This window comes from Halichoeres trimaculatus, unplaced genomic scaffold, assembly GCF_033239565.1.
Source record: "Halichoeres trimaculatus isolate MK-OKI-2021-1 unplaced genomic scaffold, fHalTri1.1 fHalTri1_scaffold_11, whole genome shotgun sequence".
NCBI lineage: Eukaryota > Metazoa > Chordata > Actinopteri > Labriformes > Labridae > Halichoeres > Halichoeres trimaculatus.
The window spans coordinates 2910606-2933807 of record NW_027437189.1 but is presented as its reverse complement, the minus strand read 5'-3'; the positions used below and the strand labels follow the sequence as shown (position 1 = coordinate 2933807).

The 23202-nt window shown below is 40.5% G+C and overlaps 1 protein-coding gene across 3 annotated transcripts in view; it reads left to right on the top strand.

Moving 5' to 3' along the window:
- The window catches only part of kcnd1 (potassium voltage-gated channel, Shal-related subfamily, member 1), an 88234-nt gene that overhangs the window by 700 nt on the left and 64332 nt on the right, over window positions 1-23202 (top strand). The window contains exon 2 of one of the 3 annotated variants that reach the window (XM_074682175.1): window positions 688-808. The gene's annotated coding sequence lies outside the window, so the exon portion shown is untranslated. Of the gene's footprint in view, window positions 1-687; window positions 809-18642; window positions 18896-19341; window positions 19465-23202 lie in introns of those variants that run through there. The other 2 variants (XM_074682174.1, XM_074682176.1) reach the window with 2 other exon arrangements.

The following is a 23202-nucleotide window of genomic DNA, read 5'->3' as shown; positions in this document are numbered from 1 at the left end:
GCTGTTAAGTGGTTAGTAGAGTTTTAACACCTTAGGTGAGCATATGGATGTCTAATTGCAGCAACTTAATGGGAAGAAAAATTACACTTTGGTTGTCATTTTTTAAAAATTTTATTTGACATTTTTTTGACAAATTATCCTGGTATTATATCACTTAGACATAAAAAAAAACTATATTTTGTTTCCGTATTTATCACTGATGATGTTAGACCTTTATTTCAGACTTTTACAATCCTGGCGTTTAAAAAAAATACTCCAATATTTGCATTTCTAATTCTTTAATTGTGAAAATATTCATATTAATGACTTCTTAAACAGAATCTGCATGTTTGTGTTGCATTTTTATTCAAATGGATAACTTTTAATTAACCTTTTTTTCTTTTTAATACATCTGTTACCAGTTTTAATACTCGTATTTTGTTCCATAGCAGAGCTTCATCTCTGGTTGCAATAAAAAAGCTTAAAATATTAACTTTAATTAACAAACAACACTTAGTCGCAACTCTCCAGAAATAAAGAGGCCAATAAAGGGACGATGACTCTTTAAAATACACAGATATGATGGGAGAAAGCAAGGGATTGTTCTTCTCCAGATAAAGATAAAATACCAAACATGAAGAAATTCTGCTTCATGAGGATTTCACCAAACTATTTGATCATTTACTCCAAAATATTTTTTAATTTCAGATCAAACCAGGAGTGTGTTCTGAGGTTGGCGTTAACGGGACGTTAAACCTGGGAGTGATCAGACATCGCCAAAAATGAGGAGGCAGCATCCTGTGGAGAACATCTTCTTCATCCCCCACATGTGAGTAGGTTTATATGCTGTATATGTGTGTGTGTGTGTGTGTGCATGTGTGTGTGTAACAGTAGCTGCACGGACAGGAAGGACGGCGTTGTGTGTCTCGTGCAGCTGCAGTCTGATCCCGAGGACGACAGTTTAATTATAGAACAAGCATGTCAAGATGATATCTGCTTCTGTCTGAGGGAGTGTGTGTGTGTGTGTGTTCACTACAGATCCACATAATTTGATGTTGGCTTTAACCTCACTGTGCTGCAAACCTGAGCACAATGAATCTAATGTGACATTAATACTTTATACTCGTTGCATATTTCTTGGTCTCATCCTACAGTGGCGTCTAAACCTCACGCAGTAAACAAAAGCCTGGTGTTGCCAGCTCCACGTCCCCTGTTAGTTTGCTCTAAAGCCTGGAGTTTGGCTTTTTACCTGCTGCCATCTTGGCCTTTTCAGCCAGTGGTGACGTTATTCCATGTTATTCAGAGTGATGGGAAAATTTTTAGTTTGTTCCCAGGAGTAAATGTCAAAGAAGCAGGATGTCCTGAAACATCACCACTGGAAGTACACTCAGTGTTTGAAGCTGCTGTCAAAACGTCATGGGTTGGATGTTTGCGCTGACTCTGAGCGTACGTTATTACATTGGCAACAAAATTAGAGTTAGAGAAGGATGATCAGCTGGAAAATCAGCCTGGGTCCAGATTTTCACCAAGGAGCTGCATTTGGACCAAAGGGACCAGAAACTTTTAGTCTAATCCATCAATCAGAGATGTTCTGGGAAGTACTACCCTCAAGTAGGGCTGCTTTCAGGGGTTATTTAATCAAATTCATATAACTTTATTGATATTGAGCAGACTAATTTGAAGTCATCCAGGTAAAATGAAAACAAACTCCAGTTATCTTTAAAACAAAAGAATAAATAAAAGATGAACAATATGAGGCGCCAAAAAGATAAAAAGATGGTGAAAGAGCATTCAGTAATCTGATCATAGAGGCTACGTTTATCACCCAGAACTAAATTTAGACCCAAAGTTCTGATGGTCAAAATGCAGCTCGGGTTTGGTTATTCAAACTCAGACTGTAGATTGTTCTGGAATGAAGATGAAGAATACCTAAAATTTCCTAAAGAGGTTCAGATTTTGTTCAGGAACAACAAATGTCACAACATCCAACCAACAGAGGATTAAAGAAAGGAAAGTGTTCTGGGATGTTTTTTTAAGTGGCTATAACCATAAAAGGCAGTATTCCAGAATGCTGTTTTTAGTGGCTATGACCATAAAAGGGAAGTATTCTAGAATATAGGTTTAAGTGGCTATGACCATAAATAGCAATATTCCAGAATGCTGTTTTTAGTGGCAATGACCATAAATGACAGTATTCCAGATGCTCTTTTGAGTGGCTATGACCATAAATGGCAGTATTCTAGAATATTGTTTTTGGTGGCTATGACCATAAATGACAGTATTCTAGAATATTGTTTTTGGTGGCTATGACCATATACGATAGTATCTCAGAATGCTCTTTGAAGTGGCTATGACCATAAAAGGCAGTATTCCAGAATGCTGTTTTTAGTGGCTTCGACCAAAAATGGCAGTATTCCAGAAAGGGCAGTATTTCAGAATGTTTTAAAAAGTGTTTTTTTTTTTTTTTTGATAAAGAACAGTATTCCAGAAAGTAGTTTTTCAATGGCTATGCAATAAAAAGCAGTATTTCAGAATGTTTTAAAAAGTGGCGTTAAAGATAGAGAATTGTATTCCAGAATGTTGTTTTCAGTGGCTTTGACATGACATGACAGCCGTGTTTCAGAGTAATTTTCAAAGTGGCGTTGACAATAAGGAGCAGTATTTCAGAATCTTTTAAAAAATGGCTTTGTTGATAAAGAACAGTATTCCAGAATGTAGTTTTTAAGTGGCTTTGCAATAAAGAGCAGTACGTTGGAATGTTCTTAAAAGTGGCTTTAATGATAAAGAGCAGTGTTCCAGAATGTTTTTTTAAGTGGCTTTGATGATACAAAGCAGTATTCCTGAATGTTTTAAGTGGCTTTGAAGATAAAGAGCAGATCTCTGTAATGTTCCCAAAGTATTTTAAAGTAGATACCGACTCAGTGTCGGCCATCTTTTGTAACAATGTGCCCAAACGGTGCTATTCTCCCTGAAACAGGTAAATTACATGTGTCACAGACCATGTTTCCAGTCAGTACACTTCGTCCTCCCTCCCTCTTTAACACCAGGTTCAGGGAGGCCGTCTGTTGGTATTCAGAGCATGTTAATTCAGAACTTTTTGTCTCATTTCATATTTCTATGCTGAACTCCAGAAAGACTGAACTTGACTTTTTCTAAAGGACACAGTCCGCGTAATAAGCTCGCAGACCTTTCTGAGGAAGTCAAGCCTTCAGTGCAGTGTAGGACATTTAGCACATGAATGAGTGAAGGTGAGTGAATATGAATGAGTGTGTTTCAGAGGAAGTTCAACTAACCGTGTGTGAATGTTTCAGTGTGTGTGTGTGTGTGTTTGTGTGTGTGTGTGTGTGTGTGTGTGTGGGAGGTGGAGAAGGTTGCATGAGAAGAAAGTGCATACACCCTCTCTAATGTATCTCTACCACCCGCTGACCTTCGCTTCTTTCTCTCTCTGTGACTCTGAGTGTGTGTGTGTGTGTGTGTGTGTGTGTGTGTGTGTGTGTGTGTTTGTGTGTGTAGCTCTGCTCTCCCTGTGAGAATCAATCAGAGTTCTTCACCTTCACAGTGAGGACAGTTTTTTTAGTTCCTGAGGTCTTCAGTCTCTTAAATCCTGTCCTGTTTTGTTTTCACACTTTGAGGGCTAACTTGAGCTAGCATGTAGCACATTTTTTATCTTAGCAAATCACATCATTTATTCATAGTTAAGACTTTAACACAGAGTTTCAAAAATCAATATATCAAGTTTTTTATTTGACAGTATCAAAAATGGGTTTCTTTGTAATAAAAAAAGTTTGGTTTTTTTTTTCAAATTCAAAATCTTCATTTCAGTCTTTGTTTATATACCGGATTGGAAAAAAGTTACCGCTTTTCTCCAGCAGAGGGCAAAATGTTTCTCTCTGAATCAGGTGATGTGCATTTTATGGGAAAATATGGCTCCTGATGTAGTCTGTAGACATTATCACCATCATTTAACTTTTTCACATAGTCTGAAAAAAAAGCAAACTAAAAATCTGAAAAATCTGAAAAATCAGAAATATCGAATAATCGCTATTTTAATCGAATCGGCACCCCAAAAATCGTAATAGAGTCAAATCCCGAGAATAGCATATCATCCCAGGCCGAGTAACTGTGATATGTTGCTGTGATCAAACATATCATAAAACCAAAGTTATAACGATTTATGCTAACTACAAGCTTATCAATGCAATTTCCCATCATGGTAGCATCAAGCTAGCAATTTTTTCTTTACTGATTTGGACATAAGTTAAAAGTACTAAATAGGAATCTGGTGTGAGAGAGTAATGTACATTTTTTTGTGAGTTCAATTCTTAAGTAAAACTTCTTGGGGGGCTGTTAACGAAGTGCTAGGCTAAGCTAGCAGGGGAAGAATAGTCGATGTAAGGTCCAGTTGCTCCGGCATAACATAAAGAATCGGCAAGGGAATTTGTAAGCATAAAAGCCTAGACCTGTCACCCCCGTCCCAGGACAACAGACCTACCATAGGGATACCCATCCCTAAACCAGAGCTTTGATTGATTGGAGCAGCAGTCTGCTTTACAGCAACAAGAAAGAAATCACGACCCTGTCGACCTGAAGGGAACAGTTTTTTAAAATATGATTGAAGCGAGTTGGAGACAAACACAGTGAGTCCAGAGTTTGGTGGAATTTGAATGAATTCAGTTCAAACAATGTGACTGTCATTAGGGGGTTGCCATATACAAAAATTACACAAAAAGTTTCGTACGGGAACGTAAAAACACAGAAAAAAAAATCTGCATTTCCATGGAAATGACGAGGGACTGAAAACACTGTAGTAAGCATGCCAGGCCTGTAGTTGGCGCTATGCCTGTCTGGTCCAGAAGCAGCTTTTGGTAGATCCAGAACATGACGTCAGCGTTTCCACTGAAAAAGTAGGCTTACTGTTTACACGGTAACGGTGACTGCGGTGTTTCAGAAAAAATCCCACTCTGGAGGCTGTTTTTGAAAGTTTGCAGTCGGCTAAACCTAGCCCCTCAAACTAACATCATCCGAACTAGCAAGAGGTAAAGAGACAGGCCTTTAGCCTCCTCGCTAACAGCTACAGGGTGCCCAACTGTCAGTCGAGTGAGCCACGCCCTTATTTGGAGAAAACTTGTGAATTTGATATCAAAAAATAATTTACGAAAAGTGTGTGCTTATTGAGAAATGATCTCTTCAGACTGAAATCCTGCGTCAAACCAGGCTGTAAACGTGTTAATTCAGCCTTTTGAATGGCAGCGTATGTAGTTTCTGCTGTTTCTGCACACAGCCCCTAGAGGACACTCGGGGAACTGCAGCGTCAAAGTTCCTCCTGACAGATTTTAGGATCAGTACGATGGTTAAACTCGATCCCTTTTGATGACTTCTTGTTAGTTTCTCGTTTGTTTGCAGAGCCAGATAATCGATGCAGAGTCGTGACTTTTATTGAAGTAATGCATCAGAGTTCCTCGTCTGCTGCTGGTCTGATCCCAGATCCAGGTCTCTCTGATTCTCCGTTTGAAGCGCGGTTTAATTCTTCGTATTTTGTGCTGACGTTTGAAAGCCTCCTCACAGCGCCGAGCCCTTATTTCTGCTCTGTCTTTGTGCTCTGTCAGGATTTAAGTTTCAGTCTGTCTCAGGGTGTGTTTGTGTCTGCAGTCGGCCCGTCCCAGAGGGGTGGACACTTCAAGTTCTCTTTGTAAAAGCTGTGTCAGCGTTTAGAGAAGTCTTCTGTTCCTCCGTTCCATGTTATCCTCTCTTTATTGATCCTCCTCTTCTTCAGCTCCTTCTCCTCTCAGAAACTAAAAACCTGCTCATAGTAAAATTCCTCCTCCTCCTCTTCTCTTTCCACTTTCTGTCTCAGCTTTAAACGCAGAACTTTGCATCTGAATTTGTCTCATTCTGTGTGAGTGTCTCATCCATCATGCATGAGAGTTAAATTATAAACTCTGGGTCACTGCCTGCCCTCAGCAGACAGATGCAGACCCAGTCAACAGGAGATGATATCTGGTCTGGATGTTATCGGGGGAACACGCTGAAGTGCTGCGTCCTCTCCTGCAGCAGGACTTTGCTCGGCTAATCTGAGCCGCGTCCACTCTGAAGAATTTATGTCAGAAAGCGTCCCGGCTCTGCTGCAGAGTTCATCTCTGTTTGGGTTCGGATTCAGCCGGCGGAGCCACAAAACGTCCCCGAAGTTCCTCCATTATTTATCTGTGTGCACAAAGATAAGGATATGATTTGACCAAGATACAAGCTGACGTAGTTACTCCACTGCTTTCAGCCTTTGGCAATGTCGCCATCTTGGCTGCTAGAGCCAGAAGTGACCATATATGGACAAAAGGGGGAGCTAGAGAGGCGCAAGGGTGCAGCTAACACTAATGGTGGGTGGATGTTTATTCATTATTAGGGTCAGCAGGAGTTTTCGTCACATTCAAACTGGCTCTTCTTCTTTACCTTAGCGCCAGCTAGGGGTGCGGAAAAAACATTGATACTGCAATTTATCACGATACTTTGACCTGTGGTAAAATACCAATATTTCAACTCTTAATTTTGATTTTTTTGGTAAAAAAAATCATATTCTTGGTAAGAGTTGGAAGTACGACACATCTTCCGCACCTCCACTGCAGTAGATGGCGCCAAATAGCTACTCTGTTGTATAGGGATGGACAGGTACCAATACCAGGTATTGCCTTTTTTCAAGGTATCGGTCATCGTGAAGGCTGCCGATAGCAGCAGCAGATACTCTAGGCAAGAAAATCTTACGTCGAGTTAGTCCTCCTCGCCACTAGGTGCTGCTAGTTGCTGCTGTTTAACATCATGGCAAATGTGCGTCAGGTCCTGTTCAGAAAACATGAATGCACCAGGGAGAGTTAACAGTTAAACTGTTTTATTTTGCACTTTAGTTAACTTTAAAAAATACTTAAACACTTACAGTTGTTAGTTTTATTTTGCACTTTTAATATTATTTAAAAAAATATGTATTAGAAAAATTCTTAACTCTCAGAGAATTGTTTGTGTTTTATTTGGACTTAATGTTAGAATGACTGTGCTGTCTTTGATCAAAATGATCTGTCACTGTAAATTGAAATTTTATGTATCAAAAGTACCAGTAGTATCAGTGTTCAGTATTGGTGAGTACTCAAGACGGAGTACTCGTAGTGCTATCGGTCTGCATAAAAGGTGGTGACTAACACCCCTACAGCTGTATTTTGCCCATAAACTGTAAAATAAATATAATCTCAAAGTCTATTCAACAACCTGGGAGTTCTTTTTGATCATGACCTGTCCTTTAACTCTCAAGGACGGCCTTTTTTCATCTTCGCAATATCAAAAGAATTAGACACATCTTGTCTTGGAGCGATGCTGAGAAACTAGTCCATGCTATTGTTTCTTCTAGGCTGGACTATTGTAACTCTCTTTTAAGTCTAATAAGTCTATTAGGACTCTTCAGCTGGTTCAGAACGCTGCTGCTCGGGTACTGACTTGGACTAGGGGGAGAGAGCACATCTCTCCAGTGTTAGCGTCTCTTCTGACGTACAAAGCTCTTAATGGCATCGGGCCGTCGTATCTTAAAGACTCAATCGTTCTGTATAATCTGTCTAGGTCTTTGCGTTCTCAACATGCAGGTCTGCTTGTTGTACCTAGGGTCTCTAAAAGTAGTATGGGAGGTCGAGCCTTTAGTTATCAGGCTCCTCTTCTTTGGAATAACTTATCGGTTGAGGTCCGGGGAGCAGACACGGTCTCAACCTTTAAGTGTAGACTTAAAACTTTCCTTTCTGATAAAGCTTACAGTTAGAGCTGGATCAGGTCTGAACCAGCTCTTAGTCATGCTGCTATAGGTTTAGACTGCTGGGGGGAACTGACACACAGGGCTCCTGTTTCCCTCTCTATCTGTCATTCTAACTCATAGCATTAATGTCCTGTTACAGTTTCTGATTATACCCCTCTCTGGGAGGTTAGCACTGGGGCTGGGTATTGCCAAGAACCTCAGATTTGATTCGATTCTTTAGGTCACGATTCGATTCTATTCAATTTGATTTGATTCGATTCAATTCCGTTCGATTTGATTTTGATTTAAATGCTTCGATTATCGATTTTCATGCCCCATGTGAACATATGTGGTATGTTACCTCAAGCTTTGGAGCAATAAAAAAACCCAAACGTCAGACTTTAAAGCCAAAGGATCTGGCTTTATGCTGCTGCTTTGGCTGCCATTTTTTATTGTTTGATCTCTGGTAGCCCTCATCTGTAAAACGCAAGTAACACGCACAGTCCCCTCTCACTTGCCAGGAGATGAATTGATTCAGAAGATTTGCTGAATCGATATTGAATGGGGCGATGAAAAATTTTGATGCATTGATTCATCAATATTTTTACCCACCCCTAGTTAGCACAGCTAGCTTGTCCATCTTATTGAGGACAGATCTTACTTTCCCAATAACAATGGATGGAAGGACAGGTCGATGTTGTCATTTCTTAGCTCACACCTGAGAACCAGCACGTCGTCCTCACCTTGTGGGAAACATCTGGCCTTGCACCACTTAGCATTGAGATGCTACAGTCTGCTCACAGCAGGTGAAGTTCTTCACATGTGGCGTTGGTGTCTGCTGTTAGCTCTGTTAGCCATGTCTGTGAATAGCATGATGCTACTCTGCCTTCTGGTATTCCCTCTGTTGCTGGGTTAGCACAGCTAGCTCGTCCATGTTATTGGAGATAGATCTTATGTTCCCAATAACGATGGATGGAAGGACAGGTCCATGTGGTCACTTCTTAGCTCACACCTGAGAGCCAGCACGTCGTCCTCACCTCCTTCTCCTCACCTTGTGGGAAACATCCGGCCTTGCACCAGTTAGCATTGACATGCTACAGGCTGCTAATAGCTGGTTTCACATGTAAACAATGCAGACATGGTTACATGTAGGATCTCCGGACAAACACTGGAGAAAAAATAGTAAAAATATCACTGATCAAAGATGACAAAAAAGAGTCAAAAGAATGACAAGAAACAGACAAAGAGGACAGAGCTGCTGTAACAGGCAGCCACAACATTGTGTATTTATTTGATGTATTGACACAAAAAGAGAAACCTCCACTCCCTGAAGAAGCCGTGTCATGTAAAACAGGTAGCAGTGCAGCCCTTAATGTGAAACAGCCATTGGACACTGAATCACGTTAATCCACCTGGCCCTCAGGTGCAGCAGGGCACCACTGCGCTAATCCAGACTAACCTCTGCAGAGGTATTAACACCTGTTCATCAATCTTTCATCGAGCAGGAACTCTTATAAATAAAGCATGAATTAAACTCTCAGCTGCTGGCTACGTGCTACGCTAGCACCAGAGTCCAGCGTTTACAGGCTCAGATCCACAGACACACTCAGAGGAGAGGTTAAACTGCTCACATCCTCTCGTCTGATTGGTCTACGCTCCATTCTGCATGTTTTGGAGGAAGTGATCATGCATGTAGTGATCTTTGTTCAGCTCTCTCAGCGTCCAGAGGAAGAACGCTCCTCATCACTTTGTGTACATCCTCTCAGTCGGAGAGTTTATTAGTTTTCCCCTCCCGAGGCCTGCGAGCAGACTATTAGACAGAGAGGAAGAGGACGATATTGAAGATGGAGATTGTGGTCCCACGGGGGGAGGAGCACAGCGCTGTGTTTGTTGATGAGATGAGTTTTAAACTTAGGACTGATGATGACGAGGAGTGACTCCGATGTTTGGGAGGAAGAGGAGAGGACTGAGAAGACCACCCCTGATGAAGCCAAAGAGCCTCAGCCCACAGATTATAAAACAGACGTGGTTTCAATCCAAGAGATCAAACTGAGGCGACGCAGGAAGGACGGCGAAGGCCAGTCCAGAGTTTTCGGTGACCCGGCGTCGTCTGACGAGGAGCTGGCCTGATGTCCGTCTGCAGAGGGGAGGTCAGAGAGGAGGGGGAGGATGGAGGAGGCTCCCTGCAGAGACCAAGTTCAGCTGTCACAACACCCAGAGGGGACATTACGACAATTACTGTTTGTGTTTCTGTCTGCGTTTGGTTTGACGTCTGGAAGCACCTGAAAATATCTGGAACAGACGAGTCCAACGCTCCAGAGTTAATTAAAAAACAAACTCACAGCCAATGAAGACTTTTAAAGATGTACAGGAAAGATTTCAGACATTAATCTGTTTCATTACCACAGTATCAAATTTAATCTCACCAGTGTTTAATATTTTCTTATACTTTGTTTCTAGACTCTATTCATCTACCACAGTTTTCCAAATCAAAAATGAGAAATTGTGACCACTTTCTTCCACGTCTGTTACATTATTAACATTTTTGAAGTTTCTTTGTTTTGTTCTTGTACATAAAAGTATAAAACAGTAACTCTCCTTACTGACAAATATTTTTTTTTTTTTGTCCTCAATTTTCAAGGAGTTTTTCGGAAGTGTTGGTCAGTTATGTTCTAAAAACCTTTCTGGAATTGTTGAAAAGGCTTGGACAATGTGCTTTTCTTGCGATTCGATTCTTTTACCTTTTTGGGGGATTTGGTTTATAGTACCATTTTTCGATAATTTCAACTTTTATTTCGCTTTTTTAAGACCAGACTGTGTAGAAAAGTTGAGCTATGATGAAAATGACTTAGACTATATCAGAAGCCATATTTTCCCCCAAAATGCACATCACTAGAGTCACAGAAAACATTTTGCCCTCTGCTGGAGGGATGTCGTAACTTTTTTCCAATCCAGTTTATAAACAAAGACTGAAATGGAGGAGTTAAATTTGAAAAAATAAATAGATAATTTAACAAAAAATCCCAATTCTAATTTTGTTAAATGGTAAAATCACAATATCACTATTGTTGCACCCCTTATTGTTGAAGTTTTTACATTTTGTCTTTTCAGTAACAATTACTTAAAAGGTTTCAAATTGTTTGTATTGTTGTATTTCACTCATGTTTTTTTTCTTTATGTTTGACTTTTGTTGGATTTTTTGCAGACTCTTTTAATCCTTTAATCTTTTAATAATTTTTTTTGGTAGCTGACTTTTCTAAATAATAAAACAACAAACATTTTTGATGCCTTTTCCAACTTTTTAGTTGTGTGTTTGCATTTTTCAATATATTTTGAACATTTTTTAGTAATTTTTTTAACTGTTATTTTATGATACTTAGCATTTTTCTAAGGTGTCTATATGTTCATGTTTCCAAAACTTCACTTTAATTGTTGAAGTTTTTACAGTTTGTCTTTTCAGTAAAATTTACTTTGACAAAAAAAGTTTTAACCAGAATCTCCAGCAGCATTCATCTATTTTTTTCAGCTTTTTTTGTATTTCATTCATTCATGTTTTTTTTAAATGTTTGATTATTGTTTGATTTTTGGCAGACTCTTTCAATCCTTAATTTTTATTTATTTATTTTTTTTGAGTAGCTGACTTTTTCAAATACTAAAACCATAAAATGTGTGTGTGTGTGTGTGTGTGTGTGTGTGTGTGTGTGTGTGTGTGTGTGTGTGTGTATGTGTGTGTGTTTTTGTTTAGTGGAGAGTCCTGAAGTTGGACTCTGGTCTCCTTTCAGTGAACTCTGAAGACGTCTGGGAGTTCCCTGTTTGTCTGGGAAATGTCAGTCCACTCAGCACTGCAGCCTATTTATAGACACCACACACACACACACACACACACACACACACACACACACACACACACACACACACACACACACACACACACACACACACACACACACACACTCGAGGGAATACCATCGTTTATGTACGTGTTCCTCTCTCCTCCTTTCTTTCTCTGGATTGCTCCTGCTTTTCGTTTTGTCCTCCCTTCACTGTTTTCTTCTCTCGGACTGCAGTGGGCCATTTGAATTATTAATGAGGTCACACACACACACAAACACAGACACACACACACACACACACACACACACACGTAGTCAGAGTGTTTCTCCTCTTACGATCAATACATCCACAAAAAGCCTTTCCTCTGACCCTCCCTTCTCTCCGTCTCTTCCTTCTCCTCCCTTTGCCTCAAACACCACAGATGAAAAATTAAGACTCTCTTAATCCTCTCCACGCGTTCTGAATTATTTCTATTGTAGTAATATTTTATAGAAGTCGCTCACCGCACTGTTTTCTGTAAGAGAGACAACACCACTATCACTGTGAGTTTTATTCACTGACTGAGTGGACAACGTCACAGGCGTTAACAAAGTACGCTAGCAGTAGCAATTTTGCCAGTAGTGTCGCAGCGCAGAGATCCTCTGTTGATCTACGATCTAGAAGAAGAGTCCAGTTGATGGCCCTCATTTCCATCTGTCACCTCTGTGTTTCTGTAATCCCTGCTCAGGTCTTTGCTTCCCACTCGTGGGATAGATTGAGTCGTTACAGCGTCGACTCATTTAGACTGAATTGGGAGGACGGGAAACACACACACACACACACACACGTTAAGCAGGGGAAAAATCAATGGTTAATCAGGTTGTGAAGGGGCGGTCTGGACTCAGGGGACAGTTTGTTTAAGTCGCCATTACTACAGAAGCCCCTCAGGTAAACTTTAAACACACACACCAACACATAATCATCCATTTATGTCATCAACACCGACACTCTTTAAAGGTAGAGTCTGCAGAATTTTCCTAAAAAAATTAAATGCAAACTGTTACAGGAATAATCCTGCTCATTTGTCTTCTATGAGCCTCTATGCATGTGTGTCGGTGTCTGTGTTTCCTTCAACCTCCTCCTCAGCCTGTGTGTTGATGTTTTGGTTGTGTTGGAATGTTTCTGGACGGCGAGTTAATGTAGTGACCTCAGCCAATCACAACGCACTCAGTGCACTAGTGACTTTGCGTGTTGATGAGCAAGTAAAAGAAGCTAATCAGAGCTGCTAGGATAGCAAACGTAGCATGGAGGTAGAAAAACAACTAAAGTGAAACCAAACACCAATCGGATAAAGATTTTTTCTTAATGAGGGTGAGGCTTGGCTCGACTTTTGTTCGCTTTAAGGAACATGTAGAGCTGCACCGGACTAAGAATAATGCAAGTTAGCTTCCTGCTATCCAGACATGTGTCAAATATATTTTTTTTATAAATTTGTAAGAATTTAAAAAAGATTAAAATTTAAAACTCAAAATAAAACAGAACATTTAAAAAAAACTGCCAGAAATTTTGAAAAAAAAATTGAAATTTAAAAAAATAATTAAAAGAAAATAAAAATTTCAAAAAAAATTCCACAAATGAAAAAAACATAAAGTTTCAAAAAAAAAAAAAAATCAAATATGCCAAAAAAAAATTAAGTTCTAAAAAAATTGCAAACATTTCAACAATTTGAAAAAAAAAGTTGAAATAATACTTAAATTCAATAACATGTATTGGTTAAAATTAATATTGCTCAACTTGCCATTTTTCCTTTGTATTATTTTCTTCCAGATGAGTCTTTTTGTAGATGTAGTTATCTTCCCAGGGCTGTAAAACTTGAGGTTAGCCACAGGTGCATGGAAAGTTGGTGGGCTGTTGATGTTGTAGGAGGTGAAGTAGAGCGGTGGCAGGCTTTATTGACAGATGGGATGAAGATTTAGTTCAACTAAATGTTGACGCAGGATTTTATTTAGTGTCAGTGTCTTTAATCATCGATACCCTCTGAAAGAAAAATAAAAACTCTTTATTAAAATATTTTCTTTTAAAAGCTAAAATGAGCCACTGCAAAAGCCTCCACAGCCAAGAAATCGTGTAGCAGACTGTAAACATTCTGCTGTTAATTTAGACGCTTTAAAATGGAGCTCTATGGGGACTGACCCACCGCTGGAGATAGCCTCTGGTGGCCATTTAAGGAACTACGGCTATATGCACTTCTGCACTGTCTTCATTTTTTAGCCCCTGAGGTGGCCGCTTGGTTACAGCCCATTAACTATGAATGGATTCATTCCTGCTGACTGTTTTCTACTGAACAGCGTCGGATGTAGCAGCTGTGTTCAGGTTTCAGTCTTACATCAGCTTCTTAGAGGAAAAAAAAAACTATCTGTTTCCACAATCATGGCTACTGCACATGTGACACCAACGCGAACACACGATCACACACGTGGGGGGTTAACCAGCCTCTCTGCTGGGGAGTCATGAGAACAAAAAACCACAGAAAATGTGTGAAAGCAAAGAGAGGAGAGGAAGCCGCAGAGACGCCTGAGGGCGAGCAGAGCGGTGGGCAGAGCGCGGAGCAGGTTGTGTTTTGTTGTCCTGGACGATGAAAACATCCAAAATAAAGGACACAAAGACAGAGAGGGTGGGAACATGAATACATAATGAGACGATCTTTACGCTTTATTCAACCAAAGCTTCCAAATGAAACGTCCCCAACACACACACACACATTAAACTTTAACACACTGTCCAGCTGCTAGGTGTGTGTTTGTGTGTGTGGGAGTGGGTCCGACCGCTGACCAACGTTTCTTTACATTCATTATTTATATTTAAGTGGAACTGAACTGTGTGTGTGTGTGTGTGTGTGTGTGTGTGTGTGTGTGTGTGTGTGTCTGTGGCTGTACATGCTGCTGTAGCATGTTGTGTGTCATGTGTGGGCGGATACACATGCTGCACATGCACCTTCAGGCAGTCTTTGTGGATGTTTGTTTGTGTGTTTTCTGCATTTTTTTCCCCCTGAAGTCAACGTTTATTTGAGTAATCTCTTTATCTCCAGTGTTTACACAATCAAATCAAATATAAACACACATATTTGAACTGTTTGACAGAGGAAAAAATCAACTTCAGTACTTTTATTTGTATGTTTTCAGTTTACGGATGTTATTTGTTTCTTTTTTTTTTAAGACTCTGTTTTCCTTTCATTTTTCTTCCTGTAGATAGTGTCTCTATGTTTTCCCTTACCATAAATTGTTTGCGTACATGATGCATACTCATAAATACAGCGGCTTAATTCTTTATTCTTAATCATTTTTGTACAATTATACAATTTGCTATTTGCTTAAATAAAATATATTGCTATTATAAACTGTCTAGTTAATGCTAACAGCTTCTTAAATCAAGCTAACTGCTTGCTAAAACAAACGTCCTTTTTTTAGACCTTTTTTTTTGGACATATGGAATTCAAATTTTGATATTATATAACATCAAAACACAACTTTTGTCATACTCTGTCAATTTTTTACTTAAATTTTTTTTTTAATTTTGTTTGAAAAGTTTTTGTGTTTTCTTCTTGCACAACTTAAAAGAAGCTCCAAGCATATCTGACAGCTGGTATCCAGTAAGAATCCGATATGTCAAACACTTAAGCCTAAATTTTGAGCAACAAAGTCCACAGCTCTGTTTATTATTTTCTAAACAAAGACTGTTTAATAAATGGACGTACTCCCTGTGACATCATCCATCTGGTTTTGGAACAGGATTTTGAGGGAAATTGTTGACAGGGGCCAGATTGGAAATGGGACGGGGTTTGAGTCTCCGCACTAACAGCTATGTGGTGCCCCCCCCCCCGTCAATCATCTGAACTTGTGCGCTCAGTATCTTCTGAACTGCTGAGTTAGAAAATGTATGTGTTTGTGACCTCCGGTACTTCTTAGGACAGCCTCAAGTGGACACTAAACAAACTGCAGATTTTAGCACTTCCTCCATTACCTCATGTTTTTAAATCGGAGGTTGCTGCTTGTTTCTGATGAGCAGTTCAAGACATAAATCTGAATGACACTGCGTCACTGAAAAAATAAGAGTTTAGATTTTAATATAAACCTAGAATATAAAAACTGTGTAGTATGAGAGGTGTCAGGTTACAGTCTGTAGTCTGAGGAGTATCGACCAATCGGGAGCATGCATGCAAAAACAGTCTGTTTGCAGAGCAACAGCAGGAGTTCTAGAACTCTGATGTCATAGACAGAATTCTGTCACTGATCGTGAGTTAATGACTCTGTAGAATTCAGAGGTGCAGACCCAGTCCTCCTGGTCCTCTTTTGTACACCTCAGTCCTTCTTCTTAACGGGTGGTCTGAGTATATTTCACACTGTTACAAAACACAGCATAGATCTGTCCTGAGCTGACGGTCGTCCAGCCTCAGCTTACTTTTTAAATGTTTAAGTACGCAGCTCCAGTGTCCATATGTCTGTGTGCGTGTCCATGTGTGTGTGTGTGTGTTAGCAGTGTTTTGTCTCGCTAAGTGCTGAAGCTGATTGTGTTTCCTCCACTTCTCCAAAAGAACAAATGCAATCCGACCTGTGTCACGTTCTACAGACCAAACTCTATGTTCAGACTCTTCCTAAAGGTGAAGGTGAGGGTGAAGACAACCTCTGAGTCAAACGTCCCAATTTGACCAAGCGAATGACTGTTTTACATAAACAGCCCGCTGAAACCCACTCATTCTGCCTGATTTAGCTCTGATAGATGTATTTTTCAAACTGTTGAACTATTTGCTCAGGTAGCATGGTGTGCACAGGCACTTACCCACCTCAGAGTGGCCAAATTGTTGGAAAACTAGGCTGAAGCGCGCACTTGGGAGCCAAAACGTGCCTAACTGCCCTCTTGAGGCTAAAACAGGCGCTAAAGTGTCCTCTTTGGAACAAAAACTTGTCCAAAAGTGCCTTTTTAGGGACCAAAATGTGCTCAAGAGTGCCTCATCGGGAGCAAAAATGTGCACAAGTGTCCCCTTGGGAGCCAAAATGTGTGCTAAAGTTTTTGTTCCATTCCTTCTTGCTAGCCACAACGTGTCCAAAAGTGCCCTGTTTGGGGTCAAAACATATGCTTAATAAGCATTTGTTCAGGGGCCAAAATGTGCGCTACAGTGCCCTCTTGAGTCCTAAAATGTGTGCTGAAGTTTTTCATGGGAGACAAAATGTGTCCAAAGATGTCTGTTTGGGTGCCAAAATGAGCGTTAATGTGTTCTCTCAGAAGCCAAATCATGTGCTAAAGTGACTTATTGAGAGCCAAAACTTGCACTGAAGTGTCCTCTTGGAAGCAAAATCATGTGCTTAAGTGTCCTCTTGGAAGTCAGCGTGCGCCTAAGTGCACCCTTGGGAGGCAAAATGTGCGCTGGAGTGCCCTCTTAGGAGCCAAAGTCTAAATTTACTTGTCTTCTTAGTTGGAAATACACACTAAACTTCCACCACTTCACAAGGTGTTGCAAACAACAAATTTCAAATATCCAAATAGTTTAGCATCAAATTCAACATTTTAAAAGTCGTAATAAATGAATGACTTTATTTCCTTCATGTAGGTGACAAGTTACACAGTAAATAATACATATAAATGGTAATGTGTTCAGGAAGAAAGATCAATTTATCTAATCCTACTCCTTTGAAATGTGTTATATTAAATTATAACACTTTTTTTGAGTACATTTTTTTCTCATCACATTCATTTCCAAAGCAGCAATTCGAACAAAATTTCTCCCAGACATTGGTATTAACTCAAATAATCCACACATGAAAAGAAACCTCAACATTCAGGTCCATAAATAATGATTATGGTGAAGTAAGTACGATGACATAGAGCGTCCATAGAGGCCATGGCGGTGGAGCGCATTGCCAATTGTTTTCTCTGTAACAATTATACCTGCTGCCTCCAAGTCTTTCTGGAGCACTTTCAGGGTGGTCCTTGGCTCGTTGAGTGCTCCTCTGAGTATCTTTCTGACTCCCTGGTCAGAAATCTTCAAGGAGCTCCTGTGCGTGGCCTGTTGATGGTAAGGTGGTGCTTCTTCCACTTGTGAATAATGGCCCCAACGGTGCTGACTGGAATATTCAGGTGCTTTGATATAAGTCTGTAACCAGTTCCATTCTGATGCTGAGCAACAATCAGGTTGTGAATGTCTTCAGAGAGCTCTTTGCCTTTACCCATCATGAGGTGTGTGCTATTTAACTGCTTGGTGAAAAAAACACCTTTTTTATAGGACCATCAATTTGCTCTAGTCCAGCTGATGTTGGTTTGCACTAATTGGAAGTTCAAGTAATAATTACTGACAGATTTCAGGTGGTATGGTGCATTTCCTGTCCATAGTAAACAGCCTTTCCATGGTGTGTTCAATACTTTTTTCCTGTGTTATCGTACTTAATTCACCATAATCATTATTTATGGACCTGAACGTTGTGATTTCTTTTCATGTGTGGATTATTTGAGTTTATACCAATGTCTGGGAGAAATTTTGTTTGAATTTTGTTTGAATGTGCTTTTTGTCTTAAGTTATCACCACCCTCTCTGTCATAAAACATTTTCTTAAAGTTATTTGGCAGCAAATTCTTCCTCTCTTTGTGGAATAGTTGAGCTGTTTTGTGCTCCAACAAGTCACAAAATGTTAGAGCTTTGGATTTTAAAAAGAAGTCATTTGTGTTTGCCTGAAGTTTTTATATTTTACATTTAATGAACAAAAACTTGTGGCTCTGCCGTGATGATAAAGTTAAAAGATTTTTAAAGTGAGTGATGAGAGTTTAAACTTTATTTAAGATAATTTCTGAAAACTTTGTTGCATCATCATCAGATAAACCTGGCTGACTCCTCTCACATCAGTCTGTGTTAATGTGGAGCAGTGTGTGTGTGTGTGTGTGTGTGTGTGTGTGTGTGAGAAAAAGGGAGTGAGAAATGACAATGAACTGAAGGGAGAGAGAGTGAGAAAAGGGAGGTGGAGGGGAGGGTCGAGCGAGCGAATGGGAGGAGGAGGAGCCAGAGCAAGAGCGAGGGGGAGAGAAAGTGTGTGTGTGAGTGAGTGTGTGTGTGTGAGTGTGTGTGAGAAAGAGAAAGAGAGAGGAGGGATGACAGGAGAAGTGGTTGTTGCAGCGGCAGCAGAGCCGGACAGATCTGAGACAGTCAAACACTCCTCCTCCTCCTCCTCCTCCTCCTCTTCTTTATTATCATCATTAATCCTCCGCTGACTCCTGGAACCAAACCTGCGTCTCCTGCTCCTCTTCTTCAGCAGCTTCATCACTACCACCATCATCATCATCATCATCTTCATCATCTGTGGTAAGTAGGATGGAAACTGCTCCAGATAGCAGCGCTGGCTCGGCTGAGAATAGAAAAAGGAGGGAAGTCGAGCGGAGGACAGGAGCAGGATGGGACAGGGAGCGAAAGAGGAGGAGGAGGAGGTGGAGGTGGAGGGAAAAGAGGAGAAAAGTTTAGAGAAGGAAGGAGGAGAAAGAAAAAATGAGAGGAAGTTTGGAGAAAAGAGGCGAGAAACAGGAAGAAGTGCAGAAAAAGATGTTTTTATACCGTGCATGTGTGTGTGTGTGTGTGTGTGTGTGTGTGTGTGTGTGAGTGTGTGTGTGTGTGTGTGTGTGTGTGTGTGTGTGTGTGTGTGTGTGTGTGTGTGTGTGTGTGTGTGTGTGTGAGGTTGACGTAATCCAGCGGTATGAATAAGTGATGAACTTCTGTGTGTTTGCTATTATCAGTGGTTAGCATTCACACACACACACACACACACACACACACACACACACACACTCATTAATATTCACACACCTTCTGCCCGTGCAGTAAACACTCAGTCGCGCAGTCGTCCGTTGGAGCTCTTTAAACTCAGGATGAAGACGTCGGTGAGTGTGAGAGTGTGACTGAGAGGCAGGAGTGGAGTCGTGACAGCTGTCGCACACCTGCTGAGATGTCTGTGTAAGTGTGTGTGTGTGTGTGTGTGTGTGTGTGTGTGTGAGTGTGTGTGGTCTCTTAAAGCTCTTGGAGCTCTCACTGAGGACTTTAACAACCAGATGAAAAACTTCATCCTGAAAACAAAGCGTGTGTTTTTAGGAGAGCTGCACAGACAGGACGCAGTGCATGTGCTGGGGACTATTTTCAGCGGCGGATGAATCCACGTGTTTGTGTATTTGTGGCTGCAGAACGGAGTGTGTGGGATTGAGTCAAAATAAACTACAGCGTGTGTTTTAAACGTGATGCAGGAGCTACATTGTTGTGTTCAGGCGGCAGATTTCTTGGCCTGAGAGCTGTTTTCAGGTGTTTGTTGAACTTAAAGCTCCTTCATGTAAGCTGTGTTGATGTTGGCGCCCCCTGTGGACAAAGCTTTCAGCTCTGATATAGGAGGTGTTTTCTGATGATTAACCTCCTCTTGGTGTCTTTAAAGATGCTCTGAGGAGGATCTGTTTTAAGTGGACTGCCTCCTTCGCCACCTTCTGGCCTGGAGTCTCACTTACACTGTCATGAAGACGTGACTTTGTTTGTTTTGGAACAAAGTTTCTTTGTTCAAGTCAACTTTTTACTGGATACAACGCGACGAGGTAAGGTAGTTATCAGTAAAGTTACGTACCGTACCAAGCAAGCATCGTACGTCAGTAACTGACTAGATGTAGTGCTATCAGCAGCCTGGAGCTACGACATATCCGTAGGCTAACGTGACAACAAGCTAACTGTCAGTTCGTAGTTTGTAGACTCTCAAGTTTGAACAAAATAACCTGCAATATTGGTGTTGATAATCACATTTTACAGTCTGGACTAGGCTCAGGCAGATATTAAGAAGGGAGACTTTACTTAAGATCACTTAGAAACTCTTCACAGCCTCTTTAAGTAAAAACACGTAGCTCACTTTGGATTTGATGGTTCTTTAGTGTCCATGTCCCCACGTCAGACACGGCACAGGAGCTTCTAGAGAAGAATCAGAGTCTTGTATTTCGTTCATGTCATGTTGAAGTGACAGAAAAAAGTTTTGTTGCCTAAAGAAGCATGAAAACTGAAAGCCTTGTCTCAGTAGACGGACAAACACTTCTTGAACTCTCACAACTTGAAGTGTCACAAACTCACAGATCGTTAACGCTGAGTCTGGGGCTTTAAATTTGTTAAGACCCATTTCTCCTCCCTTTGCGTACGAAGATGTATCTGTCCTTTGCAAACGGTGTTACCGTCACTGCTCTCATACTTCCACGTGTCCTTTACGTTGGCAATGCTGTTAACCAATACATCCACCAGGGGGAGCAGCCCAAAGGCAAAAGTTTATGACAACAACGAACACAAAAACAAACATACGTATCTTTCACATTTGAAACAATACTGTATCGATACCTGGTACCTGCCAATCGGTATCAGTAATCAACGGTACCAATTTTCGGTACTTTTGTGTATTTGTGTGGTAATAAATATTTATTTGTTTCATAATAAATCTCAAAGTTTTGCAATTTAACATATTTATTTTTTAATATATAACCTTGCAATGTTGTGTTCATGTCCAGCATGAAAAGGGTATGCTTAGATACCTAAATATGGTAGCATTTGGTTTTACGTGAATTGGTACTCCGTACTATAGACCGAATTTGGTCGGTACCTCTAGAAGGACCTAATTCGGTATCCATCCCTAGTTGTAGGAGGTGGTGGTTGGTAAGGCTGTTAAATATATATCCTGAAAATTCCTCCAGTGTTGTTTCTTCTCTGTGTCTCCCTAGAGCTGGTAGCTAACAGCAACACTGCCTCCAAGGTTTCTGTAAGCGTATTCGTAAGCTTTATAGAAACGTATCCGCATCTGTATCCGTATTTAATGTTGAGCATAAATGGGCCTTAAAAAAGGAGGGTTGGCATTTTATATATAAAAAAAAAACAATAATTGACAAAAGAAAGCTCATTTACTGTTATAAATACATTTAAAGTGTCACTTGTTTGCAACTTTTCTTTTGCGCTGGAAATCATTCGTTGTTTAATTTTTTAATGTGAAAAAACTGCTTGAAATGTAATTTTCTTTATGTTAAAATTGATATTATTAAAATGGTCTCTAATATCGTTCAGGAACTGGTATCGAGGTGAAGGTATTGGTATCTGTACAGGTATTGAAAATTTTGGCGCGCGAAAGAGCAACAATAATTAGCTCATAGCTAAAGCTGCGTTAGCGTAAACTTGAGTCTGATGATTTTAACTTTTATTTGAGTGATGGAAATTAAAAAACGTTAACGCAAAAAGTCACGTGACTACAAGTGATGGAGAGGTTTGATATCAGGGAGAAACAGTTGAAATAAAATGGAGAACGTGACGCGACAGTTGAGCCGACACACCTTAATCCATGATTCATACTCTGCTTCTTCTTCTTCTGTTTCAAATTCTTCTGTTGTACTCCACTGTTTCCTGTTTGTTTCTATGAGACTGTGTGTGTGTGTGTGTATGTGTGTGTGTGTGTGTGTGTGTGTGTGTGTGTGTGTGTGTGTGTGTGTGTGTCTGCTGCAGTGAAGTGCTGCTCACTGATGGTCGTCTAATGGTTTCACACAAACACTCAGACTGACTGGCCATGTGCTGCTCCTCATCACTCCGTGTGTGTGTTTGTGTGTAGTTGTGTTGTCTTTGTGTGTGTGTGTGTGTGTGTGTGAACAGCAGTTTCCACTCTAGCAGAAACACTTTCCTCCAGTTACTGGGGCCTGACTGACAGCTCTGTTCCTGCTGCTGGATCTTAAAGGAGCAAACGTCTCCACAGTCTCGTGTTTCAGATGTTTCAGATGATCTGGACCCACTTCAGATTACAGCGCTCCGTCTGTCAGACTGTCACTGCTCATTATGACCTCATGTTGAAGGTTACTGTGGGGACCTCTAGTGGTGGCACTGTGACATCTGTCCCCTGATGGTTCGTTATGTTCTGTTCTCCCTTGTCGGTTAATTTGAATCTGGCCAATCAGAACGACACGCACCTGAGTGAAGCTAGACTGCAGACGTATTTGAGGCGAAAGACGGTAAAAACAAGGTTGTAGGTCATGGTTTGCAATGACTGACAGCTGTTCTTGTGTAGTTTTTTTCGGGAATGGTTGGAAATGTCTAAAGGGAAAGCCAAAAAGAAATTAGACTGTCCAAAGAATAAAAAAATGTTCATAGATTTTTGTCACTCAGCTCCACTCGGATTCTCTTAGGGGGCTTTCGCACCAACATTGTTTGGTCCGGTCTTTCATACTTTCCTGTTTGGTCCTAATCAAAAAGATTGGTGTGAAACCTGGACTCTTGTCCGGGCCAAACAGCCGGACCTTGGTTTAACCTAACGAGGTGGTCTCAGATCGGTACTGATGACAGGAAATAACAACTACCAAAAAAAGAAAAACCATTGCTGAAATGAAATGAGCCGTGGAAGCACTTGGGGAGAAGAGGAGATGAAATGTCTGAGAAATATTTGATTAGATGATTTTGTAAGGGGCTAACTCGTAAATGTACAAAAATACAGAAGCTTTCCAGTTCCTCAAGAAGATGAAAGAGGGCGGGTTCAAAGGACGGGAGAATTTGTCCGCCTGCTGGCCAAGTGACCAATCAATGTAAACTACAGAGACACTCAAAGGACAGAGTTGACGACGATGTCACGTAAGGTCTGT